Here is a 21,641-nt window from a genome sequence, read left to right on the forward strand (position 1 = left end):
GTAAACTAGGAGGGTACACAGCGTTATAATGAATAGAATTTGATGCAATGTGAAGGCTTCAAGTGGGGTTTCATGGTGAGAGTTTTATTGAACTTTTATCTAAGTTATTCAGAAATGGAAATGAGATGCCTAGTGTCTAAATTTCCAGGTGATTACAGAAACAGTGGTGGGGTAGGTAGGTACTAAGGAGAACCCTGCCCAATACTGAAATGAATTAAGCTCTATGGAATCTGATGGTGATGAGTATAAGGTAATAAAAGCTTCTATGGAGAGAAATATTAGAGAAAAGATACCTAAATTAGTATGTTATTGTCTCTGGTAATGGAATACAGTAGTTTGAAGGTAGACACTCAGTGGGTGGGATCAGCGGCAAATAAAGGCTAATAAGGTTCTGTTGTGTTTAAATGGAGACTAGGTATAAATCAAGCAAGATAATAGTGCTACGCTGTAAAACCCCTGTAGAACTATACTTGGAATACTGTGTCCAGTACTTGGTTTTGCATTAAAAAAGTCAGATCCTTGGGAAAATGCACAAGAAGTCAACATTTGGGGACTAATAGGTCTGTTTTGTGTGAAAGAAGTTTTAAGGGTGAAACATGGTCAGTCTTTTTAAAAGGGTGAGTGGGGAGGTGATTAGAGTAAGAAAGGGGCTGTGCTGGCTGAGACCTTGGGGCGGGAGGGGAAGATCTGTATAGAATACAGAAAGTTGGCTTAGTGAGAGGTCTCACTCTGATTCTTGTTAAGCATAAGTTTAAGAGAGAGTAGGGTTGGGGAGGAGATGTTGCTTTCTGAAGACAGCATGTAAATCATCAATACCACTGAGAAAAGTGGCTGAAGCAAACTCTTCTGTTCAACTTCAAGAGAAGAGCAGATATTTTTGGGGGGACGGGTGGAAGCATTAATTTAATGTACTTAGAACCAGCCTGTATTCTCCAAGACTGATGACAATGATAAAGCTCAGGGACCAGGATTGCACCCCTAAGTGTATTACGAAATGTTCCTACCACAAAGAAGATTTCTCTTTCTCTGTTGAACTCTACTACTTTATTGTTAACAAAGGGGTCGCCAAGTTAGTCTGTATTTTTAAAAACAACAGGAAGTCTTGTGGCACCTTATAGACTAATAGATATTTTGGAGCATAAGCTTTCATGGGCAAAGACCCACTTCATCAGATTCAAGATCTCTGCCCACGAAAGCATATGCTCCAAAATATCTGTTAGACTACAAGGTGTCACAGAAACACTTGATTGTTGTTATTCTAGACTTCTTTTCTAACCAAAACCCAACACCACAGAGAATTGTTGTAATTAGCTTTGCTAATAATGATATTGTGCATGTCATGCATGCCCCATGATCTGGTAGCAATGTGTTCTTTCACGAGTTATGTATATAAGTTTTTCAAAGCAACCAGTGATTTGGGACAATGTGGCCATGTCTACACAACCATTTAGCACAGCACTGCTGCCAGCAGCGCTGTGCTGATGACAGTTCACGAAATTGCAAATGGAGGACAATTTGCAAACTCGTGCGGCTAATTAGCATAGCCATGCGAGATTTTGCTGTTGACAGGGGTCGTGCCGGCATACAGAGGCCAAGTGGACATGCCTCTGCTGACTAAGCAGCCTCTTCTGTTGCCAGTCCCTATTGCCTGAAAATTCACATGACCTCTGTACTGCCGGCACACCGCTTGCTGAAAGCAAAATCTCATATGGCTATGTTAATTAGTGGTGCAAGTTTGCAAATGGTCCTCCATTTGCAATTTAATGAACTGTCATTAGCATAGTGCTTCTGGCAGCAGTGCTGTGCTAGATGGCCACGTAGACGTGGCCACTAAATATAATTGGAAACCTATTTTCTGACAAGAAATGGTGACTTTCAGTTAGCAGTACCTTTTAATCTCATGTATTAATGTATCCATTTACCTAATGACTTTTTAAAAATTAGATTTCTAGAAGTATCAGCTATTTCCATAAATGATGCTTCAGCACAAGAAAATGATAGTTTACTGGTATTTCCTTTCTGGAAGTAAGATGCTCATTGCAGGGGTGAAATTTAAAATTGTATCAGAATTCACTACCAATTAAGAACATCTGAAATGCTGCACTCTCCCTTTTTGCTTAGCATGTGAAATAACCTGGCCTGCTGATTTGTGGGGAAGGGAGGGGCGAAGGTACCAGTTGCCCTGGGGCCCAGCATGGCAGCAGTCAGAGCCCTGGGCCCTTTAAATCACTGCTGGAGCAGCACGCTGCAGAGCCCTGGTGGTTGTGCTCTGGATGGTGTGTGTGGAGGAGAGAGATGGACACAGCTGGATGGCACTGAGGACTGTCTGCCTTGGCAACACTCCTTCCATCTTGAGAGCATGTCTCTTCCAAGAGTACAGAGGTGGCCTGCTCCACTTTGCTCAGTCCATGGAGGCTGTCAGCTTGCCTGGAAATAACTGTATAGAAACTCTGGACAAATGTGCACTTACTAATGGTGGGCACTGTATTCCTAGAAAGTGTACCTTATATTGCTCTGTGATCCAGAATTCTATTGCTCCCATCTCCCAAGATCTGATGATAGTGGGGGAAGAGGTTATGTGGCCAGTCTGATAATTTTTACATGTGAGTCTTGTGGTGACAAACAGAAATACTAACAGAAAATGTTAACTTAGATCTTTTTTTCTTCAAATCCTGTGTCACCTTAAAGATTAACAGATTTATGTGGGCGTAAACCCACTTTGTCAGGTGCACCAGGAAATTACAGAGACAGGGATCTTATGTATATATATGTAATAATATATTAAACAGTGTTGGAGCCAGCACAAACCCCTGCTTCACTCTGCTGAGAATCTCAAAGGGTTCGGATGTGGATCCGTTGTATACGACGGTCCCCTTCATGCCTTCACGGAAGGCCCTAATAATGCTGAGCAGAGTTTGGGGGACAGCCGATCTTAGCCAGAATCGCAAACAGACCTTTTCTGCTGATCAGGTCAAATGCCTTGGTCAGGTCGATGAAGGCAATATACAGAGATTTGTTCTGCTCCCTGCACTTTTCTTGTAGTTGCCTAACAGAGAAAACCATGTCTATGGTGGACCGTTCAGCTTTGAACCCACACTGAGACTCAGGGTAGACTCTCTCCGCCAGAACATTGAGCCTCTTCAGAACAACACGTGCAAATAGCTTCCCCATGGTACTGAGAAGGGAGATGCTGTGATAGTTGTTACAATCACTTTTGTCACCCTTGTTCTTGTAGACAGTAATGATGTTAGCATCCCTCATATCTTGCAAGGCTTCGAGCGAAGACCAGGGTGCTTACGAAGAGTCTAAGGGAGTTCCTTTTTGCTGACGATGCAGCTATTGCTGCTCACACTCAGCAGGAACTGCAGTCACTCATAACTCGCTTTGCGGATGCATGTATGGAATCTGGCCTCACAATCAGCTTAAAAAAGACCCAGGTGATGGGCCAAAACGTGGGTAACGAGCCATCTATCAATGTGCTAGACTACGAACTGGAAGTTGTCCATGAGTTCATGTACCTACACTCGATGATCTTGGACAACTTGTCACTTGATAACGAGATCAACAAGTGCATTGGAAAAGCTGCCACAACGTTCTCTGGGCTGACGAAGAGAGTATGGGCTAACAGTAAGCTCACTGTACACACCAAGGTGCAGGTCTATACAGCCTGTGTTTTGAGCACATTGCTGTACGCCAGTGAAACATGGACTTTGTGCTCAAAACAAGAGCAGCGGCTCAACACATTCCACACGTGCTGCCTTAGGCGCATACTTGGTATCTTATGGCAGGACAAGGTCCCCAATAGTGCAGTGCTTGAGAGGGCAGGCACCACCTCCATGTTCACCCTTCTCAAACAGAGGCGTATGCGCTGGCTGGGCCATGTCTCACTAATGACGGGTGACCGAATACCGAAGGACCTCCTCTTTGGCGAACTGGCATCTGGAAAGATGCTGAAAGGGCGACCTAAATTGCGCTACAAGGACATGTGCAAGCGTGACCTCAGTGCTCTCTCTATCAGTGTGAGCACCTGGCATTTGCTCGCCTCAGACAGGCATGCCTGGAAACAGGGAGTGAAGGAAGCTCTTGCTATGTATGAAACTACCTTGGTGAAGGAAGCGGAAGACAGGAGAGCCCTCAGGAAGATCCGTGCCTGTGATACCAGAGCGACATCTGCCTACTGCTGCTCACAGTGTGGAAAGGACTGCCACTCCTGCATTGGATTGCACAGCCACAGAAGACGCTGCTCGAATCAGTCCAACTGGGGCGCAAACCCATGATCCCTTGGGATCGAAGGATGCCTACTACTAATATATTAAAAGAACGGGTGCTAAATAAGGACTGAATAAGCATTTAGAATGATTTTCTCACTACAAAGGCCATTTTCCCTCTCTTGGTATTCATACTACCACATCAGCTGCTGGGAATGAGCCATCTCCATCCTGACTGAGTTGGCCTCGTTAACACTGGTCCTCCACTTGATAAGTAACTTCCTTATTTTAATATACTGTCTTGTGAATACCAAGAGATGGAAAATTACCTATGTTGAGAGAGCCATGCTAAATCTTTAATTGGTTCTTATTCAGCACCCCTTCTTTTATTATACTTGTGTGTGTGAATGTATCTCTGCCTCTGTAATTTCCACTCCAGTGCATCTGACGTTGTGGAGTTTACTCATGCCCAAATAAATCTTAGTCTTTAAGGTGCCACAGAACTCCTTGTTGTTTTTGGAGATTGTCTAACATGGCTGTCCTTATCAAAACAAAAAAGCAGTCAAGTAGTACTTTAAAGACTAACAAAATAATTTATTAGGTGATGAGATTTCGTGGGACACACCCACTTCCTCAGACCATAGCCATACCAGAACAGACTCAATATTTAAGGCACAGAGAACCGAAAATAGTAATCCAGGTTGACAAAGCAGAAAAATTATTATTGAGGTGAGCAAATCAGAGAGCAGAGTGGCAGAAGGGGCCCGGGGTGCGAAGGGGGAGTCAAGAATTAGATACAGCGAAGTATGTAAAAGAGTCCTTGTAATGAGTCAGATAATTGCCATCCCAGTTCAAACCATGTGTTAATGCGTCGAATTTGAATATAAAAGAGAGTTCAACAGCATCTATCCTTCTGAGACTTCTCTTATTCTAGTGACATATCATGGCTAGTGGGACTGAGACATGAACACTATTTGAAACTGGCCCATGGCCATAAGAACTTGTGTAAAAATCTTAGGGTTGTTTCCCCTCACCTCATAGGAGGTAGGTAAGGTTTGTTTTAAATTGGTATTTTACCAGTTATATATATAAAAAAATAACTTATTTCAGTAGGCTGTATGGAAGAGTATGTAATCAATATATGCCTAAATCCTGCACTATGCATACAGGAAATACTTACACTGAATAGAATGGCAGTGTGTCTACTAGCTAAAGCACTGGACTGGGACTCAGGAGATCTAGATTCTATTTTCAGCTGTGCCACTGGCCTGCTGGGTGATCTTGCCCAAGTCATTTAATCTTCTTGTGCCTCAGATTTCCATGGAAAATACGGGAACATTGATACTTAGCTTCTTTGTAAAATGATGAGAGGTGTTCTAATGGAAAAAGTGAATAAGTATGCAGTATTATTATTGACTTCAGTAGCAGCCTTACTTGTTTTTGAGCTGTAGGATCTGCCCCTAAAATCCTAACAATTTTAAATAATTAGCTGTGATATATCATTTTTTTTTAAAAATTTATAACCTGCCATTTCTTTGCTTGTTTGTTTTTATTTCTAGATGAACTTTCAAATTCATCAGAAACCAGATTGTCTTTAGAAGATCTTTTCAAAAAAGAGTTCATAGTTCATAATCCAGAAGCTAAATGGATTAATGGTATGTATATAAGCGGTTTGAATGCATAGAGAAGCATTTTTATGGTTAATAGAAACACTTTCATTACTAAAGCTGTGAGAGTCATAAAGACTGTTTTGCTAGAAGTTTTGTCATGTTTGCAGTGTGTATCTAATTTTTAATATGTACTCCCTGTATCAATATCTGTTAATCTAGCTATTGGATAATTAGTACTCCATACGACATAAGGAGTTTGATCCAGATCAGTTTAAAACTGAGGCTTGTCTGTGTATTCAAAACAAAATCGGACCATTGAATGAAAAGATTTATTCAGATCTGAACTTCAGGGTGTGCAAATGGTTCTGACACACAACATATGTAAGCACATTTCAGTTTGAACTTCAACATATTTGCACAGCTCTAATTACTTTGTGAGGATTATATATCAAGTTCTGTATGTTTAAATGCTTTAAGAAATGTATATAATGTTCTAAACAATAAGTGGTGTTACTCTTGTCTCCTAAAAAGAGTCTTTCAATCTCTCATTGAAATCTTTGGGGGTTTTATTTCATCATATACAATGTTTCACATTCTTTCTCTAAACAAGAAGTTTTCAAATACCACGGTATCCTTCCCTGTCTTTGTGTTAACATAACTGTGTGGAATTCAAGATATAATAATCAGAAGAATAACAATAGGCGTTCTGCAAAATATTATATTTGAAGAAGTTGTGAAAATAGGAAATCTTGTTATGTGGTTGCAGAGCTTATAAGAGAAGTGCAGGCAGAATGCTTTCTTCTTCACATTGAAAAGATCTAAAGATACTGAAGCTGGCTTGCCTGAGGTGAATCAGTGAGAACTGCAAACAATGCCTGATAAAAGGGCACTAATGGAATTAAACTTCACAACCTTCTCTGGAGACTGAGGTGAAGTTGCATCTCCCCAGTGAAAGTTCCCAGGTGTGTTTTGCCTCAGATGAGGGGTGAGATGGGGCAGGAAGGCTGTTTCATAAAGTGAAGCATGCAGTAACTCTGCTTCTTTGAGAGACCAAACCATGGCCTACTCTTGCCTTCTCCCACCCTTCCAGTAATGGGGAGGTTTTGCCTGCACAGTAACACTATCCTGGAGCAACTGTGTTTATGGGAATGCCAGAATTTCTAGTTTATCTATGCCCTGAATCAGTGCAAAAGAGAGAAGAAGGAGCCTTGCTTCCTCACCCTCCATTCATGCTTCTTTGCCATGTTTGTTCATTTCCAATTACCCTCCTGTATGATGAAATTAATCTCCTCTGTAGAATATTGATTACACCCTTTTCCTGTGCATGAAACTGAATAACTCTCATTTACAGCAAACACAAGTTGTGAGCAGCCTTCATATGACTGCAGCTAATTCAGTGAAAAAATCCTTTTTTTGTGAATGAAAATTATATTATATTGAACCATAAATATAGACAATCCTCGAGGATACAAAGAGTGCAGCAGTAACAAATAACATCACACAGTCACTGAAGCCTATCTTTAAAAACTGCTCATGACACCAACAAAAATCAATGGCCTAATGAAGACAGAGTATTCTCCACTTCTGCTTGCACAAATAATCACGTGTGCATGTAAATATACAATTGATTTTGCATATGGACTTTGTCCTCCTCTTTAAAAAATTGCACTGGCAACAAAATAGTCTTTTAAGGGGAGTACTTATGGTAGATAGTAACTTACTGGAAGTGAAGCTTGGTGCAAGCTTCACTGTCAGCACAATTCCTTTGCTTGCCTATTATCTTACTAGGTCTTGTATTTGAAATTCTCATTTTTTCCTCAAATCAAATGTAATCTAACTTTCTAAAGTGGCATGGATAGGCTTTGAGTTCTAGTAAATGATTATTGTTTATATAATATCATGCTTGTCTATTATCATTTAGTCCATACTCAGGAATATCTGCCCTGGACTGCAGAGGGGTTTTGGTGAAGGAATGATGAAAATGATAAATGCTTGCTTAACGTGCAGGATTTCTTAGCTTAAAAAGCTGTTTTTGAGGTGGGATCCTCTTAAAGAAACACTTCGTGAGCGGTGATCTTTGGTGACTGTATAATAAGAAAATGCAGGTATCATGGCTAAAAAATCCAAACCAGACCTAGGGCCCCACACCTGAAGGGGCAATACACTCGAGCTGGCTGAGTCATGCTGTCAGTATTCTGCCTTGTGCCTACCCACTGTGCAGATCCTGCTGTCAGTGTGCTGCTTTGGGCCTGCAAACTTTTGGCCAGTCCTGGTTTCGCATGAAAGAAGAGTCCGATTTTGATTGCATTCAGGGGGTAGGGAGGTGGTGGCTTTGTTTGTTTATTTGAGTTGGTTTCTGGGGATTGTTGCCCAGAAATGAGGGTGTAGTTGCTAGGTTTAATAGTTTGCATAAATCAGAAATAACAATAATACTTTAAGCTTTTCTTTTTCTATATTTTGTTTAGTACTAAAATTTACATATTTCAAACTCAAAACAAGAGAGAGACCAAAAAAGTCACCTCTTTCTTCCTCCTCCTGTTTTTAATGACATGTTCTTCATCCTAGTATTGATCTTCTTTTCATATTTTATTACCCAAGTGATGGCTATACATGGTAGGTGTATCAGCATATTGTTGCAGTCAGGCTTTAATCGTACCTTTAGGTATTGAAGAGCATGGTGGGCAGGATAATTCTGTGCTAGGAGTGAAGGGTTTGACAGAAGAGGAGAAGCTGGTCATAACCATTCCTGTGGTTCTATTTAGCAGTTTAGATTTCTAAGTCCTCTACAGTCAGCATGCTTAGACAATTCCTTTCAGATACTATATGCCTCTGAAACAGCTCACATAGGGATAGAGACAGATTTGGGGAGTAATTTGAGCTAGGACTCATGGAAATAGAAGCCCAGGAAAGAAAAGGTCCATTTTCAACAATTTTCTAGGTGGCATTTTTGTGCAGAGCCAGAAATCAAATTATTGATGTGATGCACATCAAAATTGTCTTGATCATTTGGTTTGCACAATGTAGTCAGTGCATGCCATCCACTAAATCTTTGGAGGACCAAAATTGAGTATTTTATTCAAGAAAGTGTACTTTATCACATTGTGCGTGTGTCAATACTGGGGAAATGGGGGGAACAACAAGTGGATTTCTGGATTTTCTGGATTTCCTTTTGAAAGGCCCCATCTATGTGGGCGGCAAGCAATTCAAAAGCGGCACTTTCGAATCGCCACAGCCGGCATTATGCTAATTGAGTGTTAGTGTAGACATAGCCCATGACTGGCAGTTGTAGTAGCTGCGTAGCAAGATGGTCAAGCTGCTAGCCTCTAGACAGGAGTGGCTCCCTTTCTCCTTTTGCCACTGTTCTGTATGAGTTTGATATACCTCACTATATGTACCGTAAACGCTCTAAAATCCATATATGTGGTGGCTTTTTTTTTTTTTTAAATGTGGTATGACTCATGAGAGTTCGGATTAGGGTTGGTGAACCAAATTTGGGATGACTTTCACCAGGGTTTCCAGAACTCTGAGTTCTGAATGAAATACTTGTTTTTCAAAGGAGTATTTCTAAGTACCTTTCTTTTTCTTGGTGCCACAAAACTACAGATCAAACTATTGCTGTGATGTGGATCAAAATAGTCTGAGATACTGGTAAATTTTTATCCAATGTAGTGCATGGCAGCTACTGACTCTTCTGGGGATCCAAATTGTAAATGTTATATTGGGAAACATGTTCACTTGTATGGATGTGCAGTCTGGATGGATTACAGTGTGCATGATCCAGTAAAGAATAACCATGGCAAAGTTTTTCTGCATTCACTTTAAGCTGCCTGAGTACTTTGAGCAAATGTGCTGATGCTGTTACCCGAGTGAACATCTCTCCATGGACACTTCTAGACCAAACCTTCATACACCCATATAATAAAAATGGAATAACTCGTGTTGCTTCTGCAAGTTGTCACTATTATAATATAAAGTATGTCCTTATTTTATGGGGATGTTTATGGTGAACACAGCAGAATAGTAAGCAGCTTGGCTAACCAATTTTTTTCTTATATTGTGTGGGAAGCAGCTCATAACATAGGACTTTGTGTATAGGGGAGATATGGAGGGACAGGGAGACAGGTTTTGCTGGGAAATGAAGACAAGTAATAGAAAAAAAAATGGGTTAGTTGTTTGAGAAAACCTGTGTTTTACTAGCCACGGATTGGATGAGATTAGTCTGCATTCAAATGATTCGAGGTATACATGCAACTCTTCCCTCTGCTCTCACACATTGGCGTGTGGAAAATATAGGTTTTACTATATCATAATCTCGGCTTTTTCAAACACCTCCGCACACGTCCTCATGACACAAACACCTATACAAAGGAAGCCTAACTACTACTTCCAACATTTACTGTATGTACACCCAATATACTTACTGCACTTGGTATTTGTGCAGATAATTCTCATTGGCTATTACCAAGTCCAGGGGAACAAGAGGAAGAATGGCAGTGCAACCTTTTTCAATTTATTTTTCTTCTATGCATGAAATTGAATTGATTTTCTTCAGTAACTGTGAAGTTGGCAGAATAAAAGTGTCTGAGTAAAAGGGGCACATAGAAGCTCTGATGAAATGGGGCAGTGCTAATGCATGGGCAAGCATATCTTTGTATTTGCTGACTTTCAGACGTTTGAGTTTTGCTCCTGGAAAGGAGACACACATCAGCAAGCAACAGTATCTCTGTTAGGGTATTTTTTGCCACTAACCTAATTTGACCTCCAATATAACATAAGCCATAGAACTTTGGAAAGCGATTCCTGCCTTAACTCCATAATTAGGGTTCAGGAGGCAGTGGTCAGTTGTCAGTTGTCCCTTGATATTGTTACTCCCCAGTCTAGACTTGTCATTGGTCTACATGTTCCATAATGTTCCATTATGCTTTCTACTTCCCCCCTCCTCCCCCATTGTGTAGGTTATAATTTAATCACATAAAATGTCCTTGATGTTTTGGGACTGGAGTGGATTTTACTCATTCACATTCTTTGAAAGGGATATCTTTTCCCGAACCCCAACTACCTGAAGTTTGGCTTGCAACTAGAAGCAAACAATTTTATATTTATATTCCTTTCAAAAACACTTTTTTCCACTTCATCTTGCAAGTTAACTCTGGATATTCTAGGTATCACTTGTCACTTCTGTAAATGTCCATATATATATCCTGCTATGGTCTTGGTCTCAGTGACATCATGTGACAGAGAATTCCATAGGCTAACTTTATTTTATGTGGGGGGAAAAAAGGACTTTCTCACTGTTCATAAATCTACTGCCCTTCAGGTCCATTGCATGTTGCTTTATTTTTCTGTTATGAGAAAAGGTTGTTGTATGTTGTATCTGTACTGCTCACAAACACCACTTCCATGATTTCAATATCTATTCCATCCACATCTATTCACTTCCTAGTTTTTACCTCAGTGATGCTACTCTATTGAGTGTGGATTCTCCTTTTCAATATTTTTTTCTGCTTGAGTCCCTGAATACTATTTGCCATTCATCCATCCATATCCCAATCTATTTAAGTTTCTCTGTAAGGTGTTGCTTTCCTGAGGTGAGCAAACTGACCCTTCTGTTTAGGGTGTCATCAGGAAACATACGTATATAGCAATGCATCTCAGCCTCTAGGTCAGTCTTCATGGCTATGTCTAGGTTGAAGCAAATTGTTGACAGGCAAAGCCTTTGACAGATCACGTCCAGACAGCCAAAGTGGATCGTAAGAGTGATCTGCTCTGTCAACAGAAAGCAGTTGGATTGCCTGGCTACTCTACTGGCAAAACAGCCAAACAGAAGCACAGCAGAAGGGTTTCCTTTCCTGGAAGCGCCTTCTGGCAGCAGAAGTGCCCCCCAAAAACTTTCAGACCAGCTTTTTGTCAACAGATGTCTTTCAAGGGCCTTCTTCCTTGTGGTGAGTGGGGTACAGCTGTTGACAGAAATGCTGCGTTCTGTCCACTTACTGTTGACAGAATGCCCTTGGGCATGTGGACACTTCATGGATGATGTCAACAAAATAGCTGTTTTGTTGACAAAACCCTAGTCTAGACATAGCCCATGATACTTAAGTAACCTTGCTACTTACCACCCTCCATGTACCTGGGACAGATTCCTAGCCTTGCTTTGTTCATGAAAGGCTATTCAGTTTGGTTCATTTATCCAGCAGTCACTTCTCAGTACAAAAGGTCTGCTCAGTGCATCATTTCCAGTCATTTGGGTTTCCAACAGGTTTGTGGGCATGCTGAATAATTTGGAGTGTGTGGACCAGAAGGGAGGAATGGAGAGGACAGAGAAATAATTTCGGATTTAGCCTGGCTCCCACCGCAGATGTTTTCCTGTTGCCTTAGGTAAAATGTGAGGGATGAGAATAGGCACCTTACAGAGCAATGGAAAGAAAGAGGAGTGTTTTTGTTTTGTTTTTTTAATTAGATACTTAGAAAATGTTTTATGATTGTTGTTCAGCATCCCAAGTGCTTTAAAACATAACATTATAAATAATGTGAAAATGATTAATCTCCAGAGGAGGATCACAAACCAGGTAACAGAGCAAAAATGTAATAACTAGGAAGGAAAGAAATTGTGCAAAAAAGGGCAACTAGATGCAGAAATGGACAGGCGCAGAAAGGAAAAGTGTGTGTTTGGGGGCAGGGTGGGGAAATGGTGAAATGGCGGTAGTCTACCATCCTTGAGGATTAATGGCTTTCTTGGGTATTGACACCACAGCTCAAACTTTTATCGTTACTGTTTCTTAGTTTCTGGACACTTCTCGGACAAATATCAGAGGGGTAGACATGTTAGTCTGGATCTGAAACAGCAACGAAGGGTCCTGTGGCACCTTATAGACTAACAGAAACGTTCTGAGCATGAGCTTTCGTGATGAGTGAGTCTGTGCTCACGAAAGCTCATGCTCAAAACGTTTCTGTTAGTCTATAAGGTGCCACAGGATCCTTCGCTTCTCAGACAAAGGCATTTACAGGTTAGCATAATGTCCACCTGAAACTCCTCTTTTTGGGGCTCTCTGGGACAAATGCTGTGCTGATATCCAGCCTCTGTGCAGCAGAAGTGTGTTTGCTCCTCATGTGGTCAGCTTGCTTGCTAGTGCACAGGGTGCTGGGTCTCAACACACAATACGGAGTTTTTATGGGGATGGTACATCTTGGCCATTCCCCCTTACTTGGGTTGGGGCTGTGGCTAACAACCACAGTTCAGCAGTGATTTGGGAATGCACACAGTGCAACAGGAGCAAAATAAATAATGGACATAAATTCAGTTGGTTACATTTTTGATGGATTTTTAATTACATTTTTAATTTGCTATTGGAAAAGTTGAATATGGCCAACCTACAGACCTTAGAAGTTTGTGTAGTTGAACAAAGGCAACTGATATGCTTGCTTTTCTAATTTGATAAGATTTCCAAGCAAATGTGTAGGAAATATTTGCCAGCTAGTAATCATTTTAACAACCATGTATTTTTGCCAAAGAAATCTAGATTAATTTCCATCCATATTTGAGACTGCACAAATTCATACCCTCGCTAGTAAGAGAATTAAATTCTGGGCACTTTGGTCAAATAGAATTTGAAACTGGGGAGAACTATTGGATTTTGGCCTGAAGCATTAGTCTTCTATGCCAAATGCGCTTCACTTTATTATTATTTATTTTTATTTTCTGATCTTTATAATATTTTGGTAACCCACAAGAGGAATTATTTTTTAACAAATAGAGTTCACACTCTGTGTGTGTGTGTGTGTGTGTGTGTGTGTTGGGCTAAGGTAAAATCTTATTTGACATGAAGTGAAAATTTAAAATGTGTGTGAAATGTTAAAATAGCAGTCTACTCTGTAAATACAAATCACATCTCCCTTCCAGGACTGGGAACATGGGTTGTGAAGTTAAGCCATAATTTAAGTGCTCTTGTTCTGGGGTCCAGCATGTGCTCACACTGATAATTTAGAAGTTAAATAATAAATATAATATGTTTTGATGGTTGTAAAAAGTGCTAGAAAGACAACTCAGGAGTCAAGACCCTTGCATATAGGCTCTGAGAGTCATCACAAAGCAGGAAACTTGACCTCTTTCACTGTATGAACAACAAGAAGTCTTGTGGCACCTTTATAGATTAACAGATATTTTGGACCTTAAGCTTTCGTGGGCAAAGACCCACTTCATCAGAGGCATGAGTGGTGGGGGAGGGGTTCAGAGGGGTATTTGAAACCTCTGAAACTGCCCCCGCAACTCATGTATCTGACGAAGCGGGTCTTTGCCCACGAAAGCTTATGCTCCAAAATATCTTGTAGTCTATAAGATGCCACAAGACTTCTTGCTGTTCTCGAAGCTACAGACTAACACAGCTACCTCTCTGGATACTTTTTCACTGTATGGTGAGTATAATGTAAAAAGAGGGAAGAAATGAGTGTCAATTTAGCACAAAATCAAGACGAGCAACATTAATAAAGAAATCAAAAGGCATGAAGAGAAAAAAAAATCTTTAAGGATCTATGCACAAATCCTGGGACCAGGTAACTAACACAAGGAATTAGAATTCTTCATTTATGGGCATAAATTCAGTTTAGCTGATATTACAGAAACCTAGTGGAATGATTCACATGAATGGAATGTTAAAAATCAATGGATAGCTGATTTAGGGAGGATCAAGTGGGCAAAAAGGGAAGAGGAATGTCACACTATTTCAAGAATTGGAGGGGTAGCTGTGTTAGTCTGGATCTGTAACAGCAACGAAGGGTCCTGTGGCACCTTATAGGCTAACAGAAAAGGTTTGAACATGAGCTTTTGTGAGCACAGACTCACTTCATCAGATGCCAGCATCTGATGAAGTGAGTCTGTGCTCACAAAAGCTCATGTTCAAACCTTTTCTGTTAGTCTATAAGGTGCCACAGAACCCTTTGTTGCTATTTCAAGAATGGCATTACCTGTTTCCAGATCACTGACTACTCAAACAACGATTGGGAGTGCTTGGTGAACAATGTCCTATCAGGTAAAGCACAAGAGGGGGGTGACAGTAGGTTTCTGCTACATACTATCAAATCACACAGGAAGCAGGATGACCAAATATATTAAGATTAATTTTTAAGAAACAAACATGCATACATCATCATGGGGGACTTCAGTTTCATGATGTGTGGAAGAATGCTTCTGATGACCTTTTTACTATCACTTTGGGAGTTCTCGTTCATATAGTGGCAAAAAATTTGTTTTTGAAGTGTAAAAAAAGTCATTTTGACATCAAAATGAAATAATTTGATATTCATGATAGATTCCTAAGGGGATTTAGGCATAATTCATAATTACTGGAATTGTGCACCCGTAGGAATGTGGCAGAAGCAGGTTTAGTTGCCTGCTCTGGAACAGGAAGTTGAATTAATTTCTTCTCCTCTCTCATGTGAGTACCACAACCAGATGGCTACGGGGTATTATGAACTGAGTTATTCCCAGTGTCTCATGGGCTACATCTGTGCGAGGGAAAAACTTCAAAATGGCCATGCTAATGGCCAAATCAGGAAATACTAATGAGGCGCTAAAATAAATATAGATTCAAGGTAAGTTTTGGATCCATTTTTTAGCTACACTGACTTTCATGTCAACTCTTGTATATTCGAGTCTCAAAGGCAGCTACAGTTCTGCTGTAATTATCTTTGTATGTTTTTTTGATATTATCATTTTATGCCCATCATGGCGAATCATTGTGGCAACTACCCATTTATGATATTTTCTTTCCTGTTCAGGGATCTGTAACTAATCAGGTTCCCACAAAATTCCCCAATTTATATGATTATGTATGTGGTATACAGATATAGAATGGTGGTAGTAGAATTTTTAAATTTAGCAGTATTTTAAATAATTTCAGCCATTTATCTTCCCATTCTTAGCACTATGTGTACAGCACTATATGTACAGCATTAAATACTAATCACTTTTATAGCACTCTTCATTTTCAAAGTACTGTATGAGCATTAACTGATAGCTCCTCATAAGATCACCTCAGACAGATAAATATTTCTGTTTGACAGAGGGGAAAACTGAAACAGAGGTCGTAATTCTGATCTTGCGCCAAGGTAACTCTGTTGACTTCAGTTATATTTATCCTGATTTACTAGCATAAGTGGCTTCAGAATAAAGTCTGAAGATTTTACCCCAAACCACACAGCTAATCATCAGAAGAACCAGGATTAGGATTCTTGCATCCCTAATCCCTTGCTCAAATCACTGGTCTTATGCTACCCCCTGTTGTGCCCCCTACCTGTTTTCAGTGATCATTCTTTCCAGGATTCCTCATCTTCCTGGATTTTGTTTTCTTAACTATGAATTTATTGATGAGTCTGCATTCCAGCTTGCCTCTGACTTCCTCTTAGTACACTTTGTAAGGGTGAAGAATAAAATATCATTGTCACCTTTATGTGTATGAGTTCACAGGGCTGGGGCTGAAATGCACTGGTCCTTGGGCTACACCAAGGACCAGTGCATTTCAGCCCCTGCTCGGGGAACTACATATAGACAACAACTTCCCTCCAAGTCAAGATCTGCTCAACACTTCCCACACCTGCCCAGGCTCCATCCTTCTTCACCCCTTCCTCCAAGACCCAACCCCTGCTCTGCCTCTTCCTGCCACTGCTCCACCCCTTCCTGCCTTTTTCTACCCCATCTACTGAGCATGTCCCTGCCCTACTCCCAGAGCTGCTTGTATGCTGTGAAACAGCTGTTAATTTCAGGCAGGACATGCTGGAGGAGAGGGAAAGGAGTTGATCAGCAAAGCCAGCAGTGGGTGAGAACATCTGGGGGAGTATGGTTGCTTGAACTTTCTCTAGTTTTTCTCAATGGATGATGCATCCCCAGACTCCCACAGAGTTGACATTTATGCCTTTGTTTTACTCTCCTCAGCCCCAAAGACAGATTAGAGGTCTTTGTCTTCAGTGTTGCTTTATCTTGTATCTGCAGACAGCTGCGTCTAAAAGTTGTTCCATGTTGGGAGCTGCTGGAATGGAAAGGTGCATTAGCCATACATGGAAACAACCCTTGCCCCAGGGGATGAAAAAGAATGGAGGAGGCTTACAGTCGCAGAAAGAATATAAGAAGGAATCCATTGGAAGCCTGGTTCAGCAAGGTTATGGCCACTTGTGCCAGAGTGAGGGCCCATGGGGAGCCCATTCAAAAGGTCCCATCCACTTTTTTGCTGTTAATCCATCACTCTTATTAATCAAACACTTCAACAGATACCAGAAGAGGACGAGCTTTATTTTCAATTGCTTCTAAGCTCTTATTAGTCATTGATTTAGCCACACAGTGCTGTGGAAAGTTACTGGCAATACTTTGACAGTCTATAACAGGACTCTTCTGTTTATAAAGTGTAAACTTAAGCAATGAAAATGTATATTTGGAAGAGCTTTAGAAATGCAGTAATCTTTTCTAAAGGACACGAATAACTGTGTACAGATATTAAGCAATTTACCAGCAGACAAAATAGTAATGCTAACAAAGCTATCTCTTTAACAAGACGCCATAGACCAAATCCATCTGATTACATCTTTGCTGGCATACCAGTGAACTATTCTTTGAATAATAGATTTTTTTAAACAGTTTGGAATGGCAGGCTTTAATTATAAGGGTAATTATGTTTTATTACGTTTTATAATGGTTGCAGTGGTTTAAGGCTTTTTGAACATAATAGTGAACTGATTTCCTGTAGTTAGATTCCCCAACAGTAGGAAGATCTTTTCTAAGTGTGTAATTTAAATTTAAATAAATGCAGACCTCTGTACTAAACTTGTATAGAATGAGAGTGATAACTTAAGAGAAAATACAGCTTTGTGACACTCTGATTACTTTTGTAAAGACAGAAGTATATTCTTCCCTTGATGCATGTGTCTAACTTCCATTAGTGTTAATGGGAGTTGTGTGTGCATTCCAACAAGACTACACTCCAATTAATTATAAGACTTAAAGAAAATGTGAGTTCTGTTAGGTTAAGTTAGAGAGTCATATAGTATTCAAATGTTCTGTAATTTTTTCCTGCTCTCAATCCTTTGATGGCTGCTTTACATAACACTGACTGACATATTGTCATGCAATCTTGTAAGTAGTAGAATCCTACTTTGTTTCAAACATATTGTGGCATATAGTCAGCTCAAATCTAGTTCTTTCTGTGATATGTAGACTACAACCTGCCTGTCTTTATTCTGTTTATGTTTAGCTGACAGTTGAATAACTGTTCCATTAAATTTATCAATTTCAAGGTTAGCTGTAGCTGACTGAAACTGAAATACATAAATGTGTTTGAATGAATCCTTTTCCTTTTCTCTTTTCTCGAGTTTTCCTTGTTTTTTTAAGTAGATATTGCTGATAATCTGAGAGAGAACAGAGAATAGGTGCGTGATTAATATTTTAGTTTAGATTGCAAATACTATTCATAAAAGGTAGAATGGGCTGAGGAAAGTAACAATAAGGTATTTGTAGCAGACAATGTGCGTGATTGACATTTATATTGGACATAATTCATGTGTAATACAGCACATCTGGAAACTTCAGGCAGTAGATTCTGTACTCTGTAAATAGATACATAAATGGCAGGAGTTCAGTATGCAGTGAGAGAAAATGAGCAGGAAGTTTTATGTATCAGATACATAACTGTCAGGTAGATTAGGGCAATTCAACAAACTTATTGCGAGACATACATTTCTGTTTGTCATCTTTACTATTACAGACCCTGAGTTTCTTGTTATCTCCTTGTAGTCATTGGAATGCTCTTTTGGGTATTTTTTCCTTGCTTGTGGAGCTGTATGCACCAGCATTTTGGGTTATGTATTCCATTTAAATCATCAGTCATTGTTTTGAGATCAGAGTATTGCATATAAGTAAATAAGGATGGGGTTTAAATTTCTGTTCTACTTGTATTGGAAGGGGATGTGGGATTACTTAGAGACAGAACTTTGACAGGCTATTAGGTTCTTCTTGTAGCCCAGTAAAAAGGATTGCATTGGTAGGAAAGGAAACATTTGCTGTCTTATCAACTTATCCTAGTGTACTGTATGGTTGAATAGCATGAGAATGAGCAACAAAAGTTAGTATTGCTAAATCAGAAAATGTAAAAGTCAAGGGATAGAGAGAGACAGGCAAGAAAGGGGTGAATTCTGTGTCAGGCCAAGAGTGAAATCCTATTAATTAGGGCAATGACAACTAATAAAAGTCTCTTTAAAAAGGTGTGGAAGGAGCTAGAAAGAAAGCAAAAAGTGTTTATGTCCCAGAGAGCCTGTTCCATAGTAGCTCTCCCTGGTAGCACCTCCTCCTAGTTTCAACTTCCAATGACCTGAAGCATGACAGTTCTAGATAAGAATACATCAGAGACTGTAAAATCCGGCTTGCATCAGCAGCTGGAGGAGAAGGAAGTTGGTACCTTGACTGATACGATGGAACTAGAGGCAAAGACCCTTTCTGAAGTGTGTAACGTCACATCAGCCTCAGTTAAACAATTCAACACAGCTAAGGAGAAACTAGAAGAAGCTCTCTTGTTCTCTTGCAATGCTGGTTTTAAAGCAAGCATGTTACGATCCACATAGACAAGGGAAAAGTGTATCAGTGAATAATTTTATATCAGCCCTGTGTGATCTTATTGAACATTATTTCTATGGACAGATGAGCTAGGACCTCATCAAGGACAGAGTAGTGGAAGTGTGGATACAAAGCTCTTAGATGTTGGATCTAGTTCTGATACTAGAAAGGCCAAAGGGCTTGTATTGTTAAAGTGGGAATACAATGACATTATCACATTATTCTCCAAACTAATTTTAAGCAGAGGGCAAAGTACAGGTCACACATGTTGGGAAGATGATACCCAAACATATAGCTCAATAAATAACCTGACCACAGATGTAACTGAAGACTGATGAAGCCATGTTGTTTAACCAAAATGAGGAACTCAACAAAAAGAACTTCCAGAATGAGGGAACTGCATGTCAAAAACCCTGATCAGCAAGGGCAGCCAGAAAATGAATAAAGGATACAGCCATAGTTCTATAAAAGAACAAGGCACTTCTGGCAGAAGATCCAGAAGAAACCAACTATATGTTTCTTAGAATAACAGAAGCCAACTCACAATGGCAGTCATTGTTTTCCAGGATGGCCCCGAAAGACAGTAAAGTAGGATTCTAAATAGGCTCTAAAGTGGATGTAGCAGGTGTTAGGGGATTGCTCTACCTGATGATTGAAACTAGTGCCACTCCATGAAGTAAAGTGGATGTTGGAAGGCCTAGGACATTCCTTGTGAAAGGGTGATTTTTCTCTCTAATTATTAGGAGGAAAGAATACATCCCAAAATTTCGTTGTGGTTGATAGTGTTTGATTGCCAGCTGGCCAAACACACCAATATAACTATTACCTATATTCCGAAGTGTCGGAGGCTGATAGGGATGGTGGAGGAATGCACATTGGATTATATCTAATGGTGTGTGAAGCATCAGTGCCTGTTTCAAAACAAAACATTTGTTTTTTTTCTGAAATGGATAGGCTTTTATTAACAAAGTAGGCACACCAACACACATTTGTAAAAGGTAAGAGTTACTGCAGCTGTATTTTTCACAGAAAAAAGTTTAGGCAAAAATGTTCACACATATCTATGCAAAAGTCCTGGTGCTTCTGCAGTATCCTGAGTGCTATTATACAAGTTCTCCAGGCAGATCATAGACTGAATTTATAAAGTTTCATTATTGTAATTAATTCTATTCTGATTATTTATTTAGGTTGTTAACAGTTCAAAGACCTTCATTTTTATACCATATATTCAGCCTTTCTAACAGTTTGAAGCACTCATTGGTATTTCTTTTTTCCTGTGTTCTTGTTACAAAATGTAATGCATGTTTTGTGCTTTTTTAAAGAAAGAGATTAAGTCCTTGTACGTCAAGTTTCAGCAGAGCATGTGCATGTGTAATGGCCAGCTTTACTTGTTCAGTAAAGGTTTATGGTGAAAATGCTGCAGCATCTTTAACTACAGCTGCATGAATGTTCTGGTATAAATCTGTAGCTGGAAAAACATATAATTAGCATAATGGCAAAAGGGCAAGCCTTAATGGGAGATTGAGATTTATTTCTTTACTTCAAACGACACTCTAAGAATGTAAGTTTTCTTGTTCATCCTTTAAAATGGTCATATAATCAAGACAAAGCCAGAAAACATGCTGATAAGAGAAAATCTTTATAAATTGTATTGTAACAAATTGAGAAATGTAAATGCAATGGAGAGAGATGTTTAAATAGAGTTGAAGCTGAAATACAAGCTAAAATAGGGGAAGAAATTGAAGTTAGGGATGACTTTTTTTTAAAAGTAAATCAATTTGTGTCTGAATGTCAGTGACATCATAACTGAATTTTCATTTGTTGGCTTGCATTAGTGGTTGTGGCAAAGAATGTCTGAGATGTGAACCTCCACTTTGTCAAAACCTTCCAAGGTGTGTCTTTTATTACAAAGTGCACATTGTTAAAACGGCTTGAAAATAATATATCCTCATTTTACGCCCTGCGCAGTGGAAACCCACTGCCTGTCATCTGTTGTTCTAAGCACTATGGTTTGTTGTTTGCATGGTGGAGATTGATGGGTGCAATCAGATGCTATGACATTGACTATTACAACTGTGAAAGAGAAAAAAAACTGCCACAGTGGTAGAAAAGTTGATTTAAAAAAAAAAAACTGGCCTTCCCTAAAATTTCTGGGCCCTGTTTGTGGTGAAGCAATCACAGTGTCAGGACACAGTTCATCTATGACATACTTTTTTTACTGCAATTTAACAAATT

At 39.7% G+C, this 21,641-nt stretch overlaps 2 long non-coding RNA genes across 2 annotated transcripts in view; both read left to right on the forward strand.

Annotated features, from left to right (window-relative positions):
• LOC142016640 (uncharacterized) overlaps positions 1–5,809 on the forward strand; it is a 107,713-nt gene extending 101,904 nt beyond the window's left edge. The window contains exon 3 of the long non-coding RNA XR_012646348.1: positions 5,768–5,809. This is a non-coding gene — a long non-coding RNA (uncharacterized LOC142016640). The remainder of the gene's footprint in view (positions 1–5,767) is intronic.
• Positions 5,810–5,834: 25 nt separating this feature from the next.
• LOC142016641 (uncharacterized) overlaps positions 5,835–21,641 on the forward strand; it is a 105,450-nt gene continuing 89,643 nt past the window's right edge. Inside the window, exon 1 of the long non-coding RNA XR_012646349.1 lies at positions 5,835–5,863. This is a non-coding gene — a long non-coding RNA (uncharacterized LOC142016641). The remainder of the gene's footprint in view (positions 5,864–21,641) is intronic.

The sequence above is a fragment of the Carettochelys insculpta genome, chromosome 8 (genome assembly GCF_033958435.1).
Source record: "Carettochelys insculpta isolate YL-2023 chromosome 8, ASM3395843v1, whole genome shotgun sequence".
NCBI lineage: Eukaryota > Metazoa > Chordata > Testudines > Carettochelyidae > Carettochelys > Carettochelys insculpta.